At 42.2% G+C, this 27890-nt stretch overlaps 2 long non-coding RNA genes across 4 annotated transcripts; both read left to right on the top strand.

Annotated features, from left to right (window-relative positions):
• Positions 1-5471: 5471 nt before the first annotated feature.
• Positions 5472-10008, top strand: LOC129604697 (uncharacterized). 2 transcript variants are annotated; one of them, XR_008695798.1, is made up of 3 exons: positions 5472-7002; positions 9251-9426; positions 9525-10008. It is a non-coding gene; the product is annotated as an uncharacterized LOC129604697 (long non-coding RNA). The 2 variants fall into 2 exon arrangements; XR_008695797.1 differs by lacking the exon at positions 5472-7002 and having other exon boundaries at positions 9094-9426.
• Positions 10009-11971: 1963 nt separating this feature from the next.
• On the top strand, positions 11972-13710 carry LOC129604696 (uncharacterized). Of its 2 annotated transcripts, none has more exons than XR_008695796.1 (3): positions 11972-12111; positions 13067-13168; positions 13423-13710. It is a non-coding gene; the product is annotated as an uncharacterized LOC129604696 (long non-coding RNA). The 2 variants fall into 2 exon arrangements; XR_008695795.1 differs by having other exon boundaries at positions 13404-13710.
• The last annotated feature ends 14180 nt before the right edge of the window (positions 13711-27890 follow it).

Genomic DNA, 27890 nt, shown 5'->3' with positions numbered 1-27890 from the left:
AATATCTGAAGAGAAAATTCGAGAAAAATCCCAAACTTAAGACTGACTATGTTAAATTCCTGGAAGGTGTATTTAAAGACAGTGATGCAGAAAGAGCTGAAAACCAACCCAAAAGAGGAAACGTGTGGTATATTCCTCATCATGGGGTATATCATCCTCGAAAGCCAGACAAAATCAGAGTTGTTTTTGACTGTTCAGCCAAATTTGAAGGCACAGCTCTGAATGATCACCTGTTAGCTGGACCTGATCTCACCAATGGGCTCACAGGAGTGCTCTGCAGATTCCGCAAACATCCAATTGCAGTCATCTGTGATGTAGAAAAGATGTTTCACAGATTTCATGTAAGCCAAGACGACAGAGACTACTTACGTTTTTTGTGGTGGGAAAATGGCGATACAAGTTTAGAACCAAAGGAATATCGGATGAAAGTTCATCTTTTTGGGGCAACATCTTCTCCTGGTTGTGCGAATTACGGAATGAAGTATCTGGCCAGTCAGAATGAAAACGAGTATCCTGCAGCAGCCAATTTTATCAGAAAGATTTTTTATGTTGATGATGGCCTCATCAGCGTAGATTCTGTGGAAGCAGCCATCCGACTTGTTGGAGAAGTACAAGACGTGTGTTCAAGGGGGAAATTACATCTTCACAAGTTCATCTCCAACAGCAGAGAAGTCTTGGAGTCTGTCCCTGACACTAAACGAGCTAAACAAGAACTTAACGATGTAGATCTCAGCTATAATGAACTACCAATACAAACTGTGCTGGGAATAAGGTGGAATGTGAAGAGTGACACGTTCTCCTTCAAGGTTGCTCTAGATGAAAAGCCAACAACTCGACGTGGGATTCTATCAACTGTAGCCTCAATGTTTGATCCACTTGGCTTCCTGGCCCCCTTTCTTCTGCTGGGAAAGCAAGTACTACAGGAGATGTGTCAAAGGGGCATTGGATGGGATGAACCACTCCCTACAGAATTAAAGCCACAATGGGACAGTTGGCTTAACGACCTTAAGAAGCTACAACAACTCCAAATCCCAAGATGCCTTGTTTTGGAAGACCCTAGCAAGGTTCTGAGAGTTGAACTACATCACTTCTCAGATGCAAGTAGCCATGGATATGGTCAGTGCTCTTACATGAGAGTAGTGAGTGGAGACAGGGTGCATTGCTCCTTAGTCATTGGTAAAGCCAGGGTGGCACCCACCAAGATTGTAACTATACCAAGGTTGGAATTAACTGCAGCAGTGGTTTCTGCAGCAGTTAGCAGCATGTTGAGGGAGGAGTTGGAGCTCAAAATTGACGAGGAATACTTTTGGACAGATTCCCAGGTGGTCTTAGGCTACATTAACAATGAAGCGAAGAGATTCCATGTGTTTGTAGCAAATCGCGTTCAACGAATCAGAGAGACCACTAATCCTGCACAGTGGTACTACGTCGAGACTGATAAGAACCCAGCGGATCACGCCTCCAGAGGGCTTAAGGTGGAAGAGTTGATGAACTCGAGTTGGTTCACTGGTCCCAAGTTCCTATGGGAGAGAGAAATTGTCATGCCAAAATCTACTCCAAAGATTCTGATAGGGGATCCCGAAGTCAAGACAATACAGACACTGCAAACACAAGCTGAAAAGGAGGACAGGTTTATAGAGAGGTTTGAACGGTTCTCGAAATGGCATACAGCAATAAATGTTGTTGTTCGGATCCAGAAACTAGCAAAGGGATTAAAACCTACAGAACCTGTCACTGTTGAAGACAGAAGGAAAGCTGGTTTGGCACTGATCAAACTAGCGCAGAAAGATATCTTCAAAGAGGAAATGCAAATACTTGAAACAAGACACAGAAAACTTCCACAGAACCACAAACTGTTTCAGCTTGATCCTGTCTTAGAAGATGGTGTGCTAAGGGTGGGAGGTCGACTGAGAAAGGCTGCCTTACCTTTGGACGTGAGGCATCCAGTGATTCTACCAAGAAATGGTGTGGTAACCCGCCTCATCTTAGGCTACTGTCATGAGAAAACCCAGCACCAAGGCAAAGGGCAAACCCTCAATGAACTGAGAGCAAATGGTTACTGGATTGTTGGGGGCAGCAAGGTTGTAGCAAACTACATCAACCAGTGTATTAAATGCAGAAGAGCTCGAAGGCCTACAGAGATGCAAAAAATGGCAGATCTACCTGCTGCACGAGTCAACCCTTCTCCACCGTTTTCTTATTGTGGTATGGATTGTTTTGGTCCATTCTACACTAAACAGGGTCGTAAAGAGCATAAGAGGTATGGCCTAATATTCACCTGCTTATCCTCCAGAGCAGTGCACATTGAAATGGTGGGAGATCTGTCAACCGACGCTTTCATAAATGCTTTACGCTGTTTCATAGCAATTTGTGGAAGTGTGAGACAAATTAGATCTGATCAAGGGACAAATTTTGTTGGGGCAAGAAATGAATTAACAAAGGCTCTGCACGAGATAGACAAAGACAAGGTCACAGCTTACCTAGCAGAAAACCAATGTGATTTTACTATGAATGTACCTGATGCCAGTCACATGGGAGGTGCATGGGAACAGCAGATTAGGTCTGTTAGGAGCGTCCTGAGCAGGGCCCTCTCTCAGAGTGCTGGAAGATTGAATGATGCTTCCTTAAGGACTTTCCTATATGAAGCCATGTCAATCGTGAATAGTCGTCCACTCACTGTTGATAATATCAATGATCCCAAAGGCTTAGAGCCACTTACCCCAAACCACTTACTCACCATGAAGGCATCTATCCCACTGCCTCTACCAGGAAAATTTGAGAGTGAAGATCTATACGCCAGGAAACGATGGCGTAGAGTTCAGTACTTGACAGAGCAATTCTGGTGCAGATGGAGGAAAGAATATCTGGCAAGCCTCACCCTCAGACAGCGCTGGCACTCTCCAAAGCGGAATGTGAAGGTTGGAGATGTTGTTATTATGAAGGAGGAAGGCGTTCTGCGTAATGACTGGAGACTCGGAAGAGTTCTTGACGTATGTACAGATGAAGATGGTCTGGTGCGGAAGGTCAGAGTTCACGTAGGAAATAAAGAGTTAGGACAGAAGGGTCAAAGACCCAAGGGTCCCTCTATTCTTGAAAGCCCCATACACAAATTAGTTGTGCTGGTGGAGAATAACTGAATGGAGACACATCTGTAACATACTGTAGTCTAGGAGTTTAAAGAATTACTCCTGATTTAACACATTTGTAAAAAATGTTTTCAATATATGTGATGATCTGAAATTACTAGATTGTGCAAAGGGCTGTCAGAAATCTTAGTAATTTGGTGGGAGTGTAAGTGTCACAGAGACATATTTAATTTAAATTATTTCCTGAAACAAAATGTTCTTATTTTGAAAGTATGTCCAAGCCTTTATTTTGATGTACGGGTCACTGGCGGGAGTTTGCGAGGAGCATTGTGGGTCAGTAGCATGAGGGCAAAGGAAAGACGCTAACTGCTGGTAATTCTGCGCACGATCCCAGAGGCGCACACGGTAATTGTGGCTTAATGTTGTCGATGCAATTTGTCGTGTACATGTTCAAAGCATATATTTCATTCTATTGTTGTAGTTTTCACGGTGTCTGATGATGAAGAAGCGTAAATAAAGAGCGTCAAAAACATCAGTACGATGCGTGGCCATCATTGTGGATCTGTGCAGCTACAGACTCAAACAAGGAACTTAAATACTAAGATGTTAAACACAGGTGAAGGAATCTCATGATTGTGAATGTCACAGTCTGGACTTTTGGTTGCCGTTTCCTGGTTTAATTTGACACCTCCTGTTTTTGTCCCTGCCAGTCACTCACCACTGCCAGTTCCACCACCTGTTCCGTATTAGTAATCAGTCTCTGCAATTGGTCACTAGTCAACAGTCCTTACCTCAGTTCTCCTTCAGATTGTTTGCTCATACACCTGTGACACCTCTCTAGCGTTTCCCAGTAAGTCTGATCATGTACCATGTTTTTGCCTGCTGTCTTGACCGTGACTCTGCCTTGTCTGTCCCTGAGAGGATGATTTGGACCCTGTGCCACTCACTCATGTCTCGGACTTAGGTTTGGACTCATGTGTTTTGTGCAGTCTTGTTTATGTTTTCTGGCCCGCCTCCGGTCCTCCCTACGCCCACGCTGTTTGTGTTTTTGTGGCATTTTGGGCGCCCTGGAATTTGCCCTTGGGGGGTTTTCTGTCACAGTTTGGACTTTTGGTTGCCATTTCCTGTATTATTTTGACATCTCCTGTTTTGTTCCTGACAGTCAGTCATACGTTCCACCACCTGTTCCGTTTTAGTAATCAGCCTGTGCATTTCAGGCTCATCAGCCCCGTATATTATTGTTGTATATAATATTATTGAAATTTTTTTAGACTCCATTGCCATGAAGGTTGCCATAGACAAGAACACAAGGTTTAAGGCCTATACAACTTAAAATCTCACATAAAGATAGCTAGTTAATTGTGTCACAGTTCATGCTCAATAAGTCGAATCCAGTCTAATTTCCGATTTTATTTTTGCCACTTCCTGTTAGTTTCTATTATGTTATGTTCAACTTTACACCGGGTCACAGCTCCATCTGCAGCCTATATCTATGTCATTATCCTGGTCTTTACCACAACACAACATTTACCATGACTGACCACGACATTAAAGCCTGCTGAACCTGACACCTTCGCCTGTGCTGTGCATTTCACTCCAGAGTTTCCCGTTCATGACAAATTGTAGCCAATGAACATATTTTAAATGAAATATATGTATATTTATATACCTTAGTGTGTGTGTGTATGGGGTGCCAAATGTAAAAGGAGAACCTATAACTAGTTTTCTCACATTTAACTAAATGACACAACATGATTTCTCACATTTAGTTAAATGTGCAAAAGTCTAAATGTAAATGTTAAATGTTAAATGTAAATGTTAAATGTAAATGTTAAATGTTAAATGTAAATGTTAAATGTAAATGTTAAATGTTTGAGTGTAAAACTGAATATTCATGAATGGGAAAGTAGACTCCACCCCTACCCTCAAACAGCGCTGGTCTCAGATCAGAGACGCGAACTCAATCACCTCAAACAGTGCGCGCAAACCCCGCCCACATCTGATCTGGAAACTTTTGTTTTTAGCCTGGACGTAACTTCGGCTAGCTAGTATAGTTAGCCAACTAATTTTCCACCGGCGCCACAGAAATATTCTTTTTAAACCTACTTGACTCCTCATTAATGGTGTTTACGACAGAACGGCAGTTTGAAGCGGAGCCTCAGCCCGCACACCTGCCGTTACAGCCCGTTCAATCTCCCCCAACGGGAGGGAGTCGGAGCTGGCGGCCATGATGGCTTCGACTTCAGGCTTCTCTCCAGTATTTCCGTGCACCGATCCAGAGTCAGATGTGGGCGGAGCTATGCGTACTGTTTGACGTGTTTGAGTCCGCGTCACTGATCTTAGACCAGCGTTGTTTGAGGGTAGGGATGGAGTCTACTTGCCCATTCATGAATATTCAGTTTTACACTCGGCAAACATTTAACATTTACATTTAACATTTACATTTAACATTTAACACTTACATTTAACATTTACATTTAACATTTAACATTTACATTTAACATTTACATTTATATTTAACATTTACATTTAGACTTTTGCACATTTAACTAAATGTGAGAAAACATGTTGTGTAATTTAGTTAAATGTGAGAAAACTAGTTATAGGTGCTACTTTTACATTTGGCACCCCATATGTGTGTGTGTGTGTGTGTGTGTATGTGTGTGTGTGTGTGAGGGGGGACTCTATAGAATGCCTAGTAATAAATATTGATAAATCAGTGAAACTCTACAGTAAAAATACAGAGATAGGACATGTGTCCTACATTTAATAATGAAATATTATGATTATGTGGGTCTGGCATTATGGACCAAAGTCACTTTATTCATTATCAAAGTTGATAACTAATACTGTTTTTGTGCCACATTAAACTACTAATATATCCTACATTATGCAGTAAAAGTACACACATCTTTGTTAGATAAGAGTGTTATTGTATATTTGCAAACTGTCTTTTGTAGTTTTTATATTTAGAACAAATCAGTTGTCTTCACATGAAAAGACTACGACTCTGCAACCTGGGCTCCACTCTCAAGGGGTAGGGTGCCTATTACAGTGCATGTGGAATATATTCATAGTCTCACTTCTTCACTGCTTCACTTTTTCCACAATTTTTATATTACAGCCTTATTTCAAAATGAATTTAATTTATTTATTTTCTCAAAACAAAATCTACACAAAATACCCCATTATGAAAATGACAGAAAGGATTTTGGAAATTGTTGCGAATTTATTAAAAATTTAAAAACTGAAAGAACACATGTATATAAGTATTCACAGCCTTTGCTGTGAAGCTCTAAATTGAGCTCAGGAACAATCTGTTTTCGCTGATCATTCTTCAGATGTTTTAGCAGCTTAATTGGAAATCATTCAAATTCAGTTGATTGGGCATGATTTGAAAAGGCACACACCTGTCTATATAAGGTCCCAGTGTTGACAGTGCACGTCAAAGAGCAAATCAAGTATGAAGACAAAGGAATTGCCTCTAGACCTCCGAGAAAGTATTGTATTGGGGCACAAGGCTGGGGAAGGTCACAGAACAATTTCTGTTGCTCTGAAAGTTCCAATGAGCACGTTTCAAGAAGGAGGTTTAACAAACTCTGAGTTAAAATGAAACTCTAGGTTGATTTAGTCTGAGTTTGCAAACCTGGAGTTTTCGGTTCCAGAACAGCTGAAAAGAGTTGGTTTAAGCAACTCTGAGTTGTCTGACTCAGAGTTAAGCGCCAAAGCCCTGATCAATGGAGTGAAGATATTATGAGTCACCATGGCAACAGGACAACAAAAGACGTCCGGAAATGGATACGATACCTCAAGCAAATAGCGACTACGAGTCTATAATCCGTAGAAAAAGCAACACGGCTGCAGCGGCGAAAGAGAAAGAATTAGCTTGGAAGAAAATAGCTGCTCGAGTCAATGCGTAAGTTTACATTTTAATCATAAATAAATGTAAAATAATTTTAGTATTGTTGTTATATTTCACTCGTAAAGTAAGGACTTGTAAAGTAATTTTTCACTCATCTAAGGAGTTACTTCAGTAATTGCATAAAATACCGATGTTTGTAGGAATTAAAAGTGCAGTGTTATGTCTATGCATTTTTAAAATTCCTGTTGTGGTTGATGTGGGATTTGTAAAATAATGATAATTCAATAATCCAATACGTTTTATGGAGAGCAATTATTACATCTAATTAGGTTTTTAAAAGTTACCCAAAACACGTAATAATAAATAAATTTAATTTTAAGTTTTTACGTAGGCGCAATCCTGCAGGCATAAAAGAACGTGGCTAAAAATTAAATATAAAAACATAATTCAAACAGGTAAAAGGCACCATCATATCATGGGTGTAGACCACTGTGGTGGAAATTTTCCATAAAGAAGTAGATGAGAGAGAGTTGTCCTTTTGTGCGATTTATTGAAATAATAAAGAAAACAAAAATAATGGGGAAAGCAAATAAAAAGCATGGATGTTGATCGTGCACATCAACAAACCAAAAACCAGCTGGGGAGATCAGTGCACACACCACGAATGTGTGATGCAAAGAGCCCACGATCCTCAAGCTGCTTCTGCCTTTTAGCTTCTCTGTCCGACTAGGACAGTAATTACTTTTAATTACCTTTAGTTTAGTACGGTTTCTGTCTGGTGGTGAAGACTCAAATTGCCCCGAACCCGTCTTTCAGAGTCCAGCGGTTTCCTGCCTTAGATTTTTTGTGTGTTCCGGCCGGAACCTTCCCAAAATGCCTTTTTATCGGACGTCTCCGTAAAAAGGGAACCAACCTGATCTGGCGACAGAGCCTTTCACGAAGTATTTCCTCAACGTTAGGCCCCTCTAGGCCCGGGTCCCTCGTATCTTGAAAATACTTCACTCTGCGAACGCGCTCCATCTTTTAGAAGCCGTCTTTTATACTCAGTCCCCCACGTGTGGACCACGCACAGATCAAAAATCATGTCTGTATCCTCAGTACAGACGGAAGCTCGGTTCCACGAGCCAACCCTTAGCAACCGACGTCTCACCACCCAGAGCAGACTTTCACCTAATTAATAACATGTATTATTGGGATTTTATTTTATTTTTTCTCGATCTAATTAATTTTCCTAATCAAATTTAGTGTTTCAACCAAATAGAAGATTTCTTTTCTTTTTCTTTTTTTTTTCAACCAATTGAAATGTTTCAGCTAAATTAAAAATAAAAGTTCCAATCTTTTTGTTTTTTCCCGAATCAAAGGAATCTCTCTCACCGAGCCGAGCCAAATTAGGATTCGAGTTTGAATCTGAGTTCGTGGATCTCGTCAGAGGCGATCCAGACGGGTGAGCAGTCCTCCCAGCTCTGAATGTCTGTAGAGGTTTGGAGGCTGAGCGACCCTAGTCCTCAGGACTATCGTCCCTGGTCACACCGTCCAGACGACCTGCAGCGGGATCCTGCCGACAACGCCAATTTCTGTGGTGGAAATTTTCCATAAAGAAGTAGATGAGAGAGAGTTGTCCTTTTGTGCGATTTATTGAAATAATAAAGAAAATAAAAATAATGGGGAAAGCAAATAAAAAGCATGGATGTTGATCGTGCACATCAACAAACCAAAAACCAGCTGGGGAGATCATTGCACACACCACGAATGTGTGATGCAAAGAGCCCACGATCCTCAAGCTGCTTCTGCCTTTTAGCTTCTCTGTCCGTCTAGGGTGGAATGTCTTTCTAACCCAATCAAATGACATGCACCATCTCCTTCCTGTCGCAGTGTGTGTGAAGATATTTACATTCTCACACCTGCATCGCTGACGTCCAACTATCTGTGAGAAAGGAGCACCAAGTCTCAACAGACAGAGACACAACTCCCCGACTTTGGGTTTAGAGCTAGAGTTGAGAGTCTATCAGGCAGAGACAACCATTGAACAATCTAGGTGAAATGTCAAATGCATACAGTAAGACAAAACATAAGATATTAGTTGCAGAACATAAGTCATAAATCATATAATAACTGCATAGAAGTAAGGAAGAGACATAGAAATAAGGAAGAGACAATTTTTCCCATAACAACCACCTGACTACTTCCTGACAACATTTGACATATTAAATAACTAAATAGCATGCAGAGTATAGCAGTGCAGCAGCATTGTCAACATGGCTGTAATGTTTTCACACAGTTAAATCATTTGACTTCTACTCAGCCAACAGAAGGAAGGCAGAGGCTGGAACAACTGGTGGAGGACCTGCACCACCACCATTGATGCATGCAGAGGAGAAGGCCCTTGGCATGAACACTGGAAAGCAGAGGCTGAAGGAATTCCTGGAGGGAGTTCATCAGAACCAGTCACTCCCCAGGATACAAGTGCATTTGTAAAATGTAAGAGGCCTACCTATATATTAGATTTTTTTACATAGGCTACTTTTGATATATTATTTTCTTAGAGTCTGGGTTGGGTTCTTTGTTGGTCTTAACAGATTCTGATGGTAATATATGAATCCTCCTATCACAACAGAAGCCCAGGATGTTGTAAGTATACTACTAAATAAAGCTTAAATTATGATAAGCAGTATTATAAAGTGTAATATTAATACAGTTTATACACAGCACAGGGCGGCATGGTGGTGCGGTGGGTAGCACTGTCGCCTCACAGCAAGAAGGTTCTGGGTTCGATTCCCGGAGGCGGCCCTGGTGCCTTTCTGTGTGGAGTTTGCACGTTCTCCCCGTGTCTGCGTGGGTTCTCTCCGGGTTCTCCGGCTTCCTCCCACAGTCCAAAGACGTGCATTAGGTTGATTGGCTTCTCTCCATTGCCCGTAGGTGTGAGTGTGTGAGTGAATGGTTGTTTGTCTATGTGTTGCCCTGTGATGGACTGGCGACCCATCCAGGGTGTACCCTGCCTCTCGCCCGTAGCCAGCTGGGATAGGCTCCAGCACCACCCGTGACCCCGCACTAGGGAGTAAGCGGTTAAGAAGATGGAAGACACAGCACATGATTTCTGATGTTTGTGTTGCGTAGCCTAAATGATGTAACTTGACTTTATTATCTCCCCTCTGCCCCAGAGTGTGGAAGAACAGCAGGAGGAGGTCAGTCACATTCTGCTGCACAGATGCACACAGTTCAGTGATGTTCAGTAAATGCCAGAGTTCAATTCTGTAAGAGTAATGAGGAACATGTCATGTCAAGATGTCATGTAACTCTAAATCTTTTTGTATTTTAAGTTACCGGTTATTGAGTTGTATAAACTAAATCTCAAGGAAATGTTATACTTGTACCACAAGATTGAAAAGCCAGATCTAGAAATTGAAATTCCCAAACACAAGCTGGAGATGAGTGTATAGTTAAAGGTGAATTGTATGAATTATTGGAAGAATTATAAAATGTAACAATTGCCTTTTTATTTGTAGGAAATGAAAAAAAACAAATAAATTATGATTTACATCTATTCAGTTTCTTTTATTGGTGGTGGTGGTGATGGTTGATTAAGACATTAAAGCAAATCTGTCCATCCACTCTGCAGATTACTGTGATGGAAGGAGTCTCTTCAGGGTCTTGTATTTGTAGGGCAGGGTGTTGCTCCCCTCTAATAATTGCAATAATGTGGAGAACAACACATGTCACATTAATGTCACAGGCCTCTCAGGTGTTTCCCTGAGGTGACGTAGGCACTGAAGACGTGCTTTTAACAGGCCCATGGTCATTTCCACCCGGACTCTTGTTCTGCAGGGCCACATTAAAGCGCTGCTGGGGGCCTGCTTCAGGTTCTGGGTGAGGGGTCAGTAGTGTGGGCTGGCATTAACCCCTATCTCCAGCAGAAAGCCGTCAATCTCTCCCAGAAGAAAGTTCACATTACTTTAGTGCTGCATAGAAGTGTTCCTGTGAGTGTGATTGCATGCATTGAAATAAGTGTATAGGACATACATGTACTTACCACAGTGCAGCCTGTTACTTAGGGTTGACTCACTATATATTCATGAGTTCACGTTTATGATATGTGCAACATCACATATGATCTTGGTGATGTAAACAATGTAATGTCAGTTACAGTGACCATTAGAGTAGTCAGTGAACCTGCACATTTATCAGTTTATTTCAGATCACAGCAAGATATTAATAACTGATCATCATTTTTCACATTAGCCTCAATGAAAAAAATTAATTACCACATACCTGCAATCCTGTGAAACTCCTCTTTAATGGCTTTAAGGAGTTTGTGTCAAGGAAAGCGCCTGAGGTCGACCTTTTCTACATACAGTGACTTCACTAATGTGCTCAGCATCTCCAATGTTATAAAGAAAACTACCGTTTGCAAAAAAAAAAAAAAACGTAACGCAACACAAAGAATTTGTTCGGATGTAAAAGCACGGCCACGATGGGTGATGGGTGTTTGACGTATGGGTGAATAAGATTATTATTGTATGTATGGAGTCTCGATAAAAACGGTACCGCTAAAATAAATAAGCACGGCGATATGACAGAAAATTAACTTGTGGCGTTAAAGGGCCCATATCATGCAAAATCCACTTTTTAGACATTTTGGAGCGTCCCTATGACTCTATGGGTCACATATACACACACTGAGCACGGTAGAAATGCATTTCCTGCTTTTTTCACATTTTGAAAACGTAAATTTTCTCATCCAATGAAAACAGCCACGACCTACTCTGAGGCCGTGTCCCAGTTGTCGTCACACTGGTTGAAAGTTCTCCTTGCAAATCCTGAACCACCACCCCCACAATGATCCCGAACCAAAACTGGACTTCCGCCCATTTCCCCCCTCTCACTCACCGTGAACAGACCAGCACGGCCGCGCCCAAGTCCTCCCGTAGAAATAGTTCGGTTCTTGGGTGTTCTAACCAACACCAAAGTCTCTTCACTTTACCAAGGGATCAACAAGTGAGGATTTGTGGGTCACTTTTATTTTTAACGGACCGGTGCCAGAAACACTGCCTCAGCATTTATACGTACGTGCATTTCAAACGAGGGTGCGTACAATGCTGGATTTGTTTCACGGCTCCTGTTGGAAAAAAAGGACCTATTCCTAAAGTCCGTCATCCACTCACTGAAGTAAGTACATGCTTGATATTTATAATGTTTTAAAATGTTAGTTTGTCCGTTTAAATGTAGTAACCTATGTGTGGGGCAAGTTACTAGCTAGCTATGCTAACGGCTACAGCCATTCGACCGAGCCTTTGTCCCCTTCAAATGTGCTCATGTGGGCTCCTGCAGCCACACACCTGTGTGGAGAAAAGCTAATGACTAACGGCATCGAGCGGCTACAGGCAGGGAGCGGTGGGTCTAGCGTCTGTCCTTTTTCTGTAATCACATACACCTGCGGGGAACAGCTGATCGTTATCGCCCTTCCAGCGGTGACAGACAGGAAGCGGTGGATCTAGCTCGCTGTAGTAAGTTTGTGCTTGATACTTGTGATATCTAAATATGTTAGTTGGGTCTGTTTAAAATGCAGTAACCCACATGTGAGACAAGCTAATCGCTAGCGTCGCTAACGGCTACAGTGAGTCAACCGAGCCTTTGTCCCTTTCAAATGTGCTACTCTGAGTTGGTGCAATCACACACCTGTGTGGGGAACAGCTAATAGCGATGGGCCTTCGATCGGCGACAGGCAGGAAGCGGTGGATCGAGCTTTTGTCCTGTTGACGTGCTGCCGCTCCTGTTTGTGTTGCGTTAGCCGTTAGCATGCCTTTAGGCCTTTGCACTTTAGAGCTATAGCTGGTCGATCGCTACAAAAAGAACCTGCAGATGAACGCGGTTATGTTTATTACCCCGTCCTGTCCAGCCTAAATCAACTTGTGATTTGGGGTTATGTCATTGTTCTATCAAATTCTAACATGATTAGTTGGAATGATTACTGTGTTGTGTTTCAAGCTTAGTTGCTAATTAGTCACATCTCTACAATACCTGCTGCTTATCTGGTCAGTTACCGATAGCTTGTACTATAGCCATTATACTTGTAGGACCAATACAATTTACAGTAAATGTAACAGTCTTTTCTATACTGTAGGAGGGCAAATCCCAGTTGCCCACATGCAAGGAGGCTGTCAAACAGAGAAATCACTGCAGACTGTTGGTACACAGACATCTGCTGCCCAGCTCAGGAGTAAAGGTATGTAAGTTTGTATGTACCAACAGTAAGATAGGTAATAGAAGATTTTAATTGGTATATACTGTTTAGATTTTATATTTGAATTGTAACAACTGTTTATCTGTTGTTTTAGCACAGACAGGCCTGTCCTCTTGTTTGGTTTAATTTTTTGTCTGGTATTGTGTGTTCTTACATTAGAGAAGGTTTTGACCTACATAATAATGAACATTTCACTAATCTACAATTCTGATTGCAGTACCTTTTGTTTTGATGAGGTGATGGTGAGGACAGCCACAGCTTCCATCTGGTAGAGGACTGCTTCCGCTCAGTCTTCCAAATAGTGATGAGAACAAGGATCACCACATCTCCCTGTTTACCCTACTTTCATGCATTTCGTCTGCAAGGCCCTGCAAAAGCTTCTCCTTCGTCCTCAAACCCCCAGACTTCTTAATTAACTCAGTAACCTATACATTGCACATTGGAGTGTGAAGGTAACAGTTTGTTCTAGCTTTGGAGTAGTGGTGTATTTTTTTGGTTTACAATAAAGTTGGCTTTAACTATTATGTATTTCACTGAACTCTGTTTCTGAAGGGAAAACACTTATTTAGGAAATCATAGTATTGAAATTACATGTTTTTCTCTTTCTAATATGGTAAGCTATAAAATTGAAGCGGCCATAAATAAAACGCATATAAATTATATATAAATAAAGTTTAAAAAATTCTTAATGAGTGTTGCACTCACAAAAAACACATTTTTACTCAAACGGTAAAGGAGTTATTCTACAGGTGGTCTACATCAATCATACTATGAGTGTTTTAGTGTTTTATCCATCAGGAAACTGCCTTCATCTACAACCCAAGCATGAAGAAGCATGAAGAGATGGCAACTCAGATTCTTCACCCCAGGAATCCTCAGCACCAGCTCACTAGCCTCTGTAGACTAGATACCTGTAACAACTTTAGATACAGAGACATATTACTGTCAAATTTATCATGAATGACAAAAAACATAATTAAAAGCAGTAAAAATACTCAATATATAATTTGAACCAATGCTTTTTGTTCCCAGGTAGGTCATGCAGTGATTGCTCTAAATATTAATGCACATTTTTTAAATAAAATTGTCAGAGCAGCAGCACAAGTAAGACAAAAACAGTGAAATGTGTAAATGTAAAATGTATTATTTCAGCTATGCTCTCAAACTTATTTGTATAATGTAAGCTAAAGTAGTGTTTTCTATTAACGAGAGTTTTCCAGGTAAGTCGTGTTGTGAATATTGAAGCTGCACACGCCATTTAGCATTCGCATTAGCAACCGCTAGTCGCTTTGCAAATTACATAAATCAATTAAATTGAAGTAAATGCGACATTACCAATGAGACACATCTTGCATCAGCCGAAATGTGGCGACTTCAACAGCCTCCTCTTCAGCTTCAGGGTCAGATTCGGGATCGTAGACGTATGGTTCTACTACGCTACGAACCAGCTGACTAATGTCGTGCAGTTCTGTAGTGGGTCTTCTTCTTCTGTGGAGGATTGCGGTGGATTGCATTCTCAATATCGCACTACTGCCACCTATAGTATCCTAACCGTGCGGTGGCTCGTATCCATGGAGCCAATTTAAAAAAAACAACAACAAAAAAGGTATGCGCTTCCGCACAGAGGTGTGGTGAGCAGCTTCGCTTGCGACACGCCCAGAAAACACAGCGTTTGCTGATGGAGAGTGAAAACCACACATTGACAGGGCCAGTGTGGACGATCTAAAGGGTTTTATGGGATGAAAATTTACAGAGACCTTACTGAGACATTAAAGTCTAATATTTTTTAGAATGAAAAGCATGATATGACTCCTTTAAAATCCTCTCGCGGCGTAAACGAGGCATTTAAACACTGTTCACTTTAAAAAGGGGCGGAGACCGAAGGAAAATCTGGGTTTCCCGAATAAAACCTGCTCGCGACCAGGTTAGGTTCACAGAGTAAGTTGCCATAGTAACTGACTCTGAGTTTCGGTTACCTCGCTTCTTGAAACGGGCTTAAACTTACCCCGCTTTACGGGTTTAAATAACCCCGCTTTCTGAAACCGAAAACTCTGAGTTTTCCTCATTTCGAGGTTAACAAACTCAGAGTTTCCACAAAACCACCTTCTTGAAACGGGCCCCAGGACTCTTCCTAAAGCTGGCTGGCCATCTAAGCAGATTGATTGGGGGAAAAGGGCCTTACTCAGCGAGGTGACCAATAACTCAATGGTCACTCTGTCTGAGCTCCAGCCTTCTTCTGTGGTGAGAGGAGAGCTTTCCAGGAGGACAACCCTCTCTGCGGCATTACACCAATCAAGTCTGTATAGTATAGTGTCCAGACGGAAGCCATTCCTTCTCAGACCATAAGAAACAAGATTCTCTGGTAGATGAGACTAAAATTTAACTGTTTGGATGCCAGGCGTTAGGTCAGGATAGGGGGAAAAATGAATGCAGCAATGTACAAAGACATCCTGGATAAAAACCTGCTTCAAAGTGCTCTTGACCTCAGACTGGGGCGACGGTTCTACCTTCAGCAGGACAATGACCTGAAACACACCGCCAAAATATCAATGGAGTGGCTCTGCAACAACTCTGTGAATGTCCCTGAGTGGCCCAGCCAGAGCCCAGACCTATATTCCATTGAACATGTCTGGAGAGATCTGAAAATGGCTGTACAATGGGTATTTTTATAAATTTGCAACAATTTTAAAAAATCTATTCTCTCATTGGCATTATGCGGTACTGTGTGAAGAATTTTGAAGAAATAAATTAATTTAATTTATTTTGGAATAAGGCTGTAACTTACAAAACGTAAACAAACACAACAGACTGAGATTCCAATTAAGCCATCTCACATCCAGAGCTACAAATGTACTTATTACTTACAAACACATAGTATTACTGCTGAAGGGGGCAGCAGAGAAGCCAAACATAAGGCACTGAGCAAAACTATGTACTTTCAGAGAGACGATGAGACAAAGTTGTGGAAGAAGTTAAGCTAGTGCTAAGCTAGCAGAGCTAAGATGAAAGGACAAATATGAAGATTAGCAGGTCGTTTAATGTAATAGAGTGCACGGGTATTGCAACATTTAGAGCAGACACAACCACATAAAAACAGTAGTAAACGATACGCGTAAACCGTAGTAGCATTAAACCTCAGTAACCAACACATTTATCGTCTGTGTTAATTGATTTACAATAAGTAGCTTCAACAGCCTAAGAGGTGCATCAAGACCGCAGATGCTACTGTTTAATTTCACACCTGTACACAACATTGCATAAGGTGGAGGAAGGAAGAGGATGAGTCTCATTCTGGGAATATTATCTTCATAAACATTCATGCAGTTTTTGCTTTACTGTGTAGATAAAGCTGTTAGTTACCTGTGGTCAGCAGTAATGCTCCTACTGACAGATCCCGTTGCCATTGCAGCAAAAAACAACCAAAGCCATGGTCGTGGCCCCTAGGCCAACATGCCTTGATAGTACAGTACCCGAGTTTCATATGCGTTACTACTACACAAAAAATACGGTTTATAAAGGGGAAAAAGCAAACAAGGCAGTAAATTATTTCCATGGAAATATCGTGTCTATTCAAACATTTCTTCAAACAAAACAAAGATTATACGTATAAATATATTATGTTATATTCATATATATATATACATCATAATTTTGAATATAATACATTATATTTATACACCAGAGCTGTCTAATACGAAATGCCATTGTGCAAAGACAGTGAGTTTTCAGTTAATGTTTATTTATACAAGTTATTAAAGTGCAGCAAAGTCTGCATCACTGGCAGGCTGGGCAGAGGAGCACTGCTTCTGTGTTGGGCCATCCCACACACACCCAGTGGAACCAACGTTTGAAGGTTGTACATCCAATCTGAAAAACAGAACATACACCATTAATATAAAATAAGCACATTGAATAAACAAACATTAAACATGATTTTAAAGTTTGTTACCCAATCGTCCACAAGGGCATCTGAGGTGTCTCTGTCCCCATAGGCGTGGCAAAGATCCATTAAGTCATCTGAAGACATGCAATTAAGAGCCTGAAGCAATGGCAACAATTTTGGTAAACTTTCAGGCTAATGTTAATTTCATACCGACTCATCAAAAAGTAACTTGCTCTCCCAGCAATAGTTGCTCTGCAATCTGAAATGGAATAAATTCTTCATTTCCATAATGTCCTAATTTTTGTATGCACTATACAATTTTAATACAGGGTATTGTAATAGGTCTATACTAGCTTACTTTGCACACGGTTTCACATTTCCATCTGGAAATGTGAAGGTTTTTTCTCTGCAAGAAAGCCCTGTAACATGTAAAGCGTAGTTACAAATTACAATGTCTTAAAGGTTTTCCACTTGTTTGTAATAAATATCAACAAACATAAAATAGACCAAAAAAGTGTTACCTTGTTTTATCCCTGCATTGGGTTAGTTGACTTGATGTGGCGCCAAATGGATTAACATACAGTATAAAGCCTTTCCTTGTCTTGGATACATCACCTTGAACAGATTGCATGCTGAAGTGTTCAAAGCTGACTTGGAAATACATTTAAGTCAGCTGCTTGAAAGGACATCACTTACCAATTACCATCCAATGTCTATCCTTACAGACAGCATCGAATTATGTTTGCCGCTCCGAAACATCTAGCTATAAGTGGATATTTGAGTTCAGCAGAGTGTGACCTCTAATAACATTCTTCTAAATATAATAAGTGATATGTACCCGTCTCATCTCCCTTGATGTGTCGTTCCAAATGCCGGTCATTTGAAAGGTGTCGATGACCTTGACACCTTGTAACCGTCTGGTCACACACCAAAGGTAAGCATTGGCCATCTAGGAAACAAGCCCACATTACAAAATTAATCAAAAGGTAAAACTTAAATCACCAAGGCTAAGGTCAATGACAAATGAAATTTACCTCACTCTCCAACTCTCTGTCTGGTGCCAGGCTCTGTAAATCTTATGTGAAGAATTTGTAAGGCCCCAGCGTGGCCCACAAAATCTCCCCTTTGCTTTTGCTCCACACTTTCTTTACCACTAAAAATCAAAAGCAATTCCTAATAAAAGTATTATCATTATACATGTCATGTTTTAATGTGTTGATTTAAACGTGGATATTATTACCGTGAGTGGTTCCAGGTTGTGTTGCAGTCATGCCTAGCTGTGCAGGGCCTTTGTTATGGTCGGTTTTGCTGCGAGATGGGGAATCAGATCGACATTGTGTTTTCTTCAGCTTGGCTGGTGTTCTCTCCTCTGGCTCATAAAATGAAGTATTTGGTCGGTTTGCAATTGTCCTTGTGTGTTCATTAGCTAGGGTCAAAGTTTTGCCCTGAATGCTCACAAGTGTATAGAGCCCAACAAATCACTTTCCAGTTTCCCTCCTTTTCACTGTTTGCCTCCAATGTTTTCTTAGCACTTTGTCGCCTACTTTGTAATTCTGTTCAAAGCCTTCAGTTTTCCAAAAGCCAAAGTTTTCTCTTTGCAACACAGTCTTGAGATTTTTTAACGTTACGCTGAGCATCTTTATACTGACGCATCAGCAGCCCTTCAAAGACTGTCTCAATTCTCACCAATTGTTCTATGGTTTCTGTGCTCACCTGCAATGGTAAAACACACATGTATAAATGGAATTGTATGTTTTTTGCTCCATTAACCAAGTGCTAATAACAGGTGTGGGTAGAATAATAATTGGTTCTCTTACTTCATAGTTCATTGCAACCTCTGAGGGATATCTGGCTTCTCTGCCAAACATTAAAAATAAGGACTGTACTGCGTTGTGAGCTGCTTTTTTGTCCTTAGTGCAAACATTGTGCACTGCACATAATTGTGCCATTTTTGAGGGTTTCTCTGGGCAAGCTTGTTAAGAGATCTGAAGAGTGTAATTAGATAAAATGTAAAACAGGGACTTTGTTTCAAACCTTTAAGTCAAATTCTAAAATATTTCACATACCTCTAGATGATGCCATTTAGTTTTTCAACCAAACCATTTGTTTGAGGATGATATGGATTGCAGAAGCTCCTTTTTATTGCTAACACCTGACAGAGTCTGGAATTGACCTTAAAATAGGACCATGTAAATTATTGTTAGTGTTTCCAATATGGTTACTCGTGTAATGTTGAATGTAATGTTTTACCTGGTTCTTGAATTCTTGGTTGTTAGCAATCTTTGAGGTACACCAAATTTGTACACAAAATCAAGAATACAATTGGTCACCTCCTCTGCTGATTTACTCTTCAGAGGACATTTTCGTTACAAGCAGTAAATGCACTAACTTCTAAAGGATTGTACTGAGTGTTTTCTTTAACACTGGCCTGCTTTGCTTGGCAATCTGGGCACTGGGAAACCTAAGTAACATTCACACAAATGTACACACACACACACACACACACACACACACACACACACACACACACACACACACATACACACACAAACACACATACAAAGTGATTATTTAGTGATAAAAAGACTTTGCAGTCAGATTTTGCTTCTAACTTACCTATTTGCGAATGTCCTCCTGCATGCCAGGCCAGTAGTACAGTATTTGCCAATCAGCGCACTGTGTTTTTTCAAAACCACAGTGTCCACCAATGTTACTTGAGTGGAACTCTTTGCCTCTGTTGCAGTGACACAACTTTGGCAAGGTGCTCCCTTTTGTCTTGTCTCCTTCTACAATAATGAACATATGGAAAATCATTATAAAATGTTCCTGTAATTGGCCAAACTGTAGACTGACAATTGATAGAAGCAGATCTATCACTTACCCTTTTAGAACAAAATTGGATGATCTTCTCTTGATCGCGTAATGTTCCTGCTTTTTCAAGCCGTCAGAAACGTATTCTTGAGCTTGAAATCAAGGATTTCCTTCACAAATGTGGGATCCATTTTGATTTTCTTAATCTTTCTTTATTTCTCTTGTGCTATCAATTTACTATTACTAACGTGAACTTTATTAAACCTTGGGCTAATTCAACAAATTAAAACCAGCTGATTATGATGATTTTAGAGAGACAAATGGTGTGAACAATTTATAACCCTAACCTTTTTAAGCATGCTCCAATAGACACAAATGGATTCTACAATGGCCTCATTATGTATTAGACAGCTCTGGTGTATGATTATAATGTAATATATTTATAATTGGGATGTATATGTATGAATATAACATATTATATTTATACGTGTAATCTTTGTTTTGTTTGAAGAAATGTTTGAGTAGACCTGGGGCCCGTTTCGAGAAAGAGGTCTTGTTGAAACTCTAAGTTTGTTAACCCCGAAATGAGGAAAACTAATTTTTTTTCGGTTTCAGAAAGCGAGGTTACTTAAACCCGTAAAGTGGTGTAAGTTAAACCCGTTTCAAGAGGCGAGGTAATCGAAACTCAGAGTCAGTTACTATGGTAACTTACTCTGCGAACCTAACCTGGTTGCGAGCAGGTTTTATTTGGGAAACCCAGAGTTTCCCTCGGTCTGCGCCCCTTTTTAAAGTGAACAGTGTTTAAATAGGCCGAACCTCATTAAATCTTTCACTACATTCATAGATTGCACCTGTTTCCTTAGCGCAGAGACCAAAATGGCAAGTCCATTTCTAGAGGATCCTGTAGATGAGGAGGCTTCATTAATTCGCAGGGCATTGAATTTACGCCACGTGAGGATTTTGAGCTTTTTTGATTTTTTGATTTCCTCCCGGAGGCTGGCGGGAACAGCGGCGGGAACTCCAGCTGGCTCGACCTCCTCCTGGAGGTCGGCGGGGACTGCGGCAGAAACTCCAGCTGGCGGGGACTGCCCCCCCGAGGCTGACAGGAACACGAACGGCGTCCTCGCAGGAGCTGACAGGGACGGGAGCTAGAACGGCGTCCTCGCGGGAGCCAACAGGAACGGGAACTAGAACGGCGTCCTCGCCGGGAGCCGACATGAATGGGAACTAGAACGGCATCCTCACGGGAGCCGACAGGAACAGGGACTAGAACGGCGTCCTCGCAGGAGCCAACAGGAACAGGAACTAGAACGGCGTCCTCGCAGGAGCCGACGGGAACAGGAACTAGAACGGCGTCCTCGCAGGAGCCGACGGGAACAGGAACTAGAACGGCGTCCTCGCAGGAGCCGACGGGAACAGGAACTAGAACGGCGTCCTCGCAGGAGCCGACAGGAACAGGAACTAGAACGGCGTCCTCGCAGGAGCCGACAGGAACAGGAACTAGAACGGTGTCTTCGCAGGAGCCGACAGGAACAGGAACTAGAGCTGGACAGGGACAGGGACGGTCACCGCTACCAGGTCGGCAGGGCTGCTTGCGGTCTCCTCTCTGGAGCCGGCAGGGCTGCTTGCGGTCTCCTCTATGGAGCCGGCAGGGCTGCTTGCGACCTTCGCGCTTGTCGGGACGGGCGCTGAACCCGACTGGGCTAGAGCCGGGCTCGACTGGCGTGTTGTGCCATCTGGCTGGGGCGAGACTGGAGCGTGATTTGGCTGGAACCTGAACGGAGCACGACTGAACGGGGCCCTGAACGGAGCACGACTGAACGGGGCCCTGAACGGAGCACGACTGAACGGGGCCCTGAGCAAGGCACGGCTGAATTGGGGCCTGAGCAAGGCACGGCTGAACTGGAAACTGAGCAGAGCACGGCTGGGCTGGAAACTGAGCAGAGCACGGCTGGGCTGGAAACTGTGCGGGACACGACTGGACTGGAGACTGTGCGGGACACGACTGGACTGGAACCTGAGCGGGACACGACTGGACTGGAGACTGCGCGGGACATGACTGGACTGGAGACTGCGCGGGACACGACTGGACTGGAACCTGAGCGGGACACGACTGGACTGGAACCTGAGCGGGACACGACTGGACTGGAGACTGCGCGGGACACGACTGGACTGGAGACTGCGCGGGACACGACTGGACTGGAACCTGAGCGGGACACGACTGGACTGGAACCTGAGCGCGGCCAGAGGACGGGGGACCGCACGAGTGCAGGAAGTCCTCCCAGCGGAGTAAACATGGAGCTGGGCAGGCTGGTGCAGCCACGACGGTCAGACGGGGCTGGGAAAAGGAAACTGAAACCGGGACCATCGGCGGTGCGACCGGGGCTGGCGTAATCCAAGCGGACGGCGTGGGGGCTGGTGTGGTGCGGAGCGCGCTGTTTAACTCTCCGAGTCGCGCGCACATCCACTCGTAGAGGCGACGGACACTGGGGCGTTCTAGCACGCTGTCCTCGTCCTCCAAGGTCCACACCGCCACCTCCACGGCGCTTCGCTGGGCCGCTGGGTCGGGCGCCCTCCGATAATCCTCCACAAGGATCTTAAAATAATTGCGGAGGTCGCTGGGGAAATCGGCACATGAAAAATCCATGGCTTACGGCAAAAACGGGAAAAGCAAAAGAGCGGAGGGAAAAAAAAACTAAATGAGAAACTAACTAGAAGCCGGCTGGGTCCAATTCTGGCCAGATTGTTCTGTCAGAACGTCAAGGCGGCGGACCCACATGCACGGCACGGACAGGCTGGGATATGAATAGCAATAGGAATTTATTCCAACTCAGTGTCGATATCAGGCAGGGTCATACACGGACAGTTCATACAGCGTATACAGGAGCAGGCAGAATCGGTGTCAGGGACAGGCAAGGTTCGTACACGAGAGACTGATTTACAATACCAATCCGTCAGGTGTAGAGTCGTGGTCAGGCAGGCAGACAAGGTCGGTAACAGACAAGATTCGAAAACCAGACAAGGCAGGCAGGGACTAGGCAGGCTCGGAGGTCAAAAACAAGATACACGGTACACGACGGGACTAGATCAATGAACGCTGGAAAGTGGTGACTAACACGCAACACGAACTAACAATCTGGCAACTGGCTATGGTGAATACTGGCGCTTAAATCCACAGGTGAGTAATGACTGATGCAAGACAGGTGTGCGTAACCGGGACGTGAAGGAAGGTAAACAGGAAGTCCTTTCAAACTAAAACCAGAAACAAAAAACAAGAAACCAGATCGTGACAATAGTAGAGCCAATATGCGATAGTTTTGACACTGTCGTTTATAATGTTTTGGTGTCATTTTGATTGACGCGCACATGACCAAAAACTGTTTTGTCTCATATCTGGTTAGCTCCTCCTCTCTGTCAATCTCACCAGCAGCTGCTGATTGGTTTAATTAGCTGCTCGGGTTTGTTTGCACAGTGGCACTGTTCATCCAGCATCACGTGAAAAGCAAAAATGTCTGTGTGTTAGACGCTACGTTTCAGGAGCAGGTTCAACCTGTTGCTGGAAGTAAAGCTAAAGCGTTAACTGCACTGTGATTTTTAAAGATGTTTTTAGTTCGTCTTATAGTTTGGGTGAAAATACGATGATTTGAAAGTGACAGTACTGTATTTCTTTATTTCCCATTTGGCAACACTGACTTCCACTGTTTTTAAAACTAGACTTCAGAAAAGCATAAGCCCACCACAGTAGCAAAGCCTACTAAGCAGTAGTAACAGTAATAATAATAATTATAATAATAATAATAATATAGACTACTTGCCTAAGACTTACATGTATAAGTATATACACTAGCAGTGATGTAATGGGGCGCCAACTGAAATCTTGCCTAGGGCGCCAAATTGCTCTGCTTATTGACCATGTCTAACACACAAGTTCATGTTGGTGGTTTTCTTGTCACCATCTCTGTCACTTCATCACTGTCACGCTTTTCCTCTTCCTTTAAATAAAGATTGGTGTACAGTAAATGACTCACAGTATTAGAAATAGTAATGTGACATGCAGCGAGGGGGTTTGACAGTTTGACAATCTTTCACCTTCTGTAGTTGCAACAAATAAATAACAACTTTTAGTTCCTTTTTAGTCATGAAGATGTGTTGCATTCAAATATTGCGTTTTTTTTTTTCTTAATTTAATTGAACAAGTACATCTATTTTATATCTCACATGCAGTGAATGATAAACAAACATCTTGATAAGTGCCATTATGCTAATGTAATAATAAGAAATGCTAGTTCTAAATACATATGCTTATACAGTATATGGTGCAGAGATCATTGTAGTAGGAGGATTATTATTATCAGAGACGATATAAATGGAGAAAACTGTCCGTCCACAACCATCCTTTACCAAGAAACAAGATACACACACCTGAGGTGTCGTTATATACTTTTGTTCAAGCCTCGTTTTGTCTGACAAAGTGGTGCTTTGTGAAGTCAAACAAACTAAGAGGCTCTGAGGCACTGCATTAACTATGCAGTTTCTTAATCCACCCCAACATGAGACAAACAGGAAGTTCCTCTGTACTGTACTGGACTGCACAGACATGGTAAAACAAGACAACAACAACAACACAAGGCTGGAGATGTGGGGGAAGTGATCAGTAAATCTGATGTCTAAATGTTCCCTGATTATCATCTCGACTTTAACCACCCCTGCTCCCCCTTCTCCACCACTCTCTCCAACTTCACCCCGTACGTTAACTGCCACACATGAGACAATAAAACTCCCCTGTTTACACACCAGTGGTGAAACAGCAGATACCACAGATAAAATGGTGAAGATCTGGACTGATCACAACTGAGGATGCAACAGAGCAAATAGGCTGGCAGCAACCCTAATACTAATAGAATAAGTCATTTCATAATTTTTTAGGCAATATCGGTTGGTCCCGTATTGTTACGGAGACTCCATGAAGGGTCAACCATCTTGTTTTTCCAGCCAGTAACAGCAGATGAAGAAAAGAAGAGGGTTTTTGGCTAAATGAAGCATCTGTGGCTTTCTAACAAGTATCTGCTTTGATTCAAAATAAAATCGATGTCCTTATTCAAACACACAGTTATATAGTACATACTCCTGAGCCACCAAGCCACCACGAGGACCCAGGAAGCACTCGTAGTCTGTGAGCCCATGGCAAATAATTTGCCAGGCTGTGTTGGAGGAGGAATGAACTTATAATGATAATTTCTCTGCATAGAAAATATGGAGGCATCTAAGTGTCATTGTTACACACTACCCGAGAACGTTTTGGTCAACCCCCATTGAAAATTTGTGAAGTTTTCTTTTAATCACAGTACCTACAGTACAGGTAACCTCAACAATAAACTGGACTGGTCAAACAACACATACGCTCTGTACAAAAAGGGCCAGAATTGCCTCCAACTGCTGAGGAGACTTTCTATGACACTGTGGCAGCCTCAGTAGTCCTGTATGGAGTTGTGTGCTTAGCAGGAGGCAGACCAGGCAGAGACAGGAAGAGACTGAACAAACTGTATAAAAAAAGATGGCTCTGTCCTGGGCTGCACGCTGGAGTCCATGGAGGAGGTGGCGCACAGAAGGATGTTGGTAAACTAACATCCATCATGGAGAACCCCTCCACCCCCTGCACCACTGTAGAGACTCTGAGCAGCTCCTTCAGCACCAGACGGTTACACCCACAGTGCGGGAAGCAGCGGTACCGCAGGTCATTCCTCTCCACAGTCATACTGTAAGACTTTACAACATGTCAGTGCAGTGACACACATGTACTGTACCTACACAGTGATAAGATAAAATAAGATAATATAAGAAAAACCTTGATAGTCCCACGGTGTACTCATTTTTTGTTGTTGTGTAATTTACAATATAATCCACATCATCAAAATATGAACGTGCAATATAAGTGCAATATCTCTGATTTTACACTTTTTTATAAGTGAAGTTTTGCAATACCTCATCAACCATCGGGACATGGAACCATCCATCTGCCACCCATAAATATGTGGTATGCCATGCTGTAAATATGCACAATATGTCACTTCTTAACTTCTTAACAAGTTACCTTTTTATTTTTTTTGTTAAGACAATACTGCTGTCTATTCTTTTCTATCTTGTTGTGTCTGTTGTCTTCTATGTCTTCTTGCTGCTAAAAACAAAAACAACTAATTTCCCCATCGTGGGATTAATAAAGTTTTATCTTATTTTATATTATCGTATCTTAACTTATCTTATCTTCACTGTGGTTCACAGCTTGCTGTGTATAAAGCTGTGTGGATCAGTCAAACTCTGATCAAGTTGCAACCTGATCGTTATTGAAGGTAGATTCATGATTGTGTGGGATAAAATAATACAGCTGTGATCAGGAGAGAACAGGCAGAAAAATAGAATTAAATATATCACTGTAGCCTGTTGACCACGTGAGGGGTTTTATCATGTTGTTTAGGAAACAGATACTTACTCATTTTTGTTTGGATATAACATATTTTGGCTCCCTGAAGAAATTAGAGCAAAGGTCAATAGGTCACTAATGACAAGAAGTTGCCATGACGAACTGAACCCAACTGGCACTGGAACCAAATGCAGAGAGGTGAACGACAGGAGGTGCGTCGCACAGGTTTCATTTGATGAAATTAACAACTTTCTGTACAGTACTGTAGGATCACAAACTGAAAACGATACACTGAGGTACATGTAGGGAGCGGAACGGAATGTGAGCTAGAGTACGTGCAGACAAACGGGTTAAAGGTGACATACAGTACTAGCAACTGGGTATGTGAAAAACTGGTGTTTGAATGTCCATTGGGTGATTAGTGATGTAGGCGTACAGTCCATGATGAGCGAGCTCACTGACGCCGTGTGGCCCTCTGGGGGCCACAACAAGCCACTTTATATTAAACCCACAGAAGTCATGTTAGAATTTTTTAACATTAAATGAAGACATTAGAGATGGTGGTTGATTTAAGTATAAATTTCAGTTGGTCGTGTATTTAGCTTTACCATCAAAGTGTCCGGTACAACACTGTGGTGTACTTGAAGAGACCAGTTGACTCATGGAGATGGGGAAACTTAACCCTTTTAGGTGGGTGCAGTATAGTGGCCCAGGAGGCTAGACCTGAGCCACTGAGGCTCATGGGTAAAATAACGGTTCTTGAGTTCGTAATGTTATAGTTAAAAATAGGACTTAAGTAATGTTCTAAGTCTGGTCAAATTTAATTTTCTGATGTGTGATAATAATGTGTTCTTTGTTGTTTTGTGTGCTGGCTCATACATATATACATAGGCAGCTTAAAACAGACCACCCTTACACATGTACTATACTACAGTATGTGTATTTGATGGCTGAATGATTTCCTGTTTGCATGTCCGCCTCTGCACAACTGCTTTTTTCTGTCTCTTCACCAGCATAAAGACATTTGGTCAGCTCATTTTTCATATGTCAGCCAGTTTGACACAATCAACACTTTAGCCTCTTCCGAACACGTCTGTTCTAGTCTATTTCCTGTAATGTGCTGACACATGCATCTCACTTCTGAACTCGGCTTGTGTTGTTACACTGTTAATATAAATTGTAAAGGAGTTGAGGGTGTAGCAATATCTGCTTTTCGTGAAAACACTGACACCTCTCCACATCATTGTTCAACATGTTTGAAAATTCTATTTACAGTTAATGACTGTGAAAACATGCTGCAGTGCAGTTCACAGACCTGTTGTCAGGATATGGCAGAGAGAGGACCCAAATGCACAGTGCTGAGGCAGCGGACAGATGATATGAGTAAAAGGATTTAATACAAGAATCGTAGTCACAGACAGTGCAGGTCATTCACGTGTAGGCACAAAGATTGAGGCACAGAGGGAGCAGGCTTAATCACGTCCAGTTAACAGGCAGGGTTCAGCAACAGAATCAACAGAGTACGGTACCGGTCAGGATCAGGCGAGAATCAACAGTCGGGAACTCGGAACAAGGTCGAAGACGAGGTAAGC

This window comes from Betta splendens, chromosome 1, assembly GCF_900634795.4.
Source record: "Betta splendens chromosome 1, fBetSpl5.4, whole genome shotgun sequence".
NCBI lineage: Eukaryota > Metazoa > Chordata > Actinopteri > Anabantiformes > Osphronemidae > Betta > Betta splendens.
Note: the sequence above shows the minus strand (reverse complement) of the source record. Positions and strands in the feature narration are given on the sequence as shown.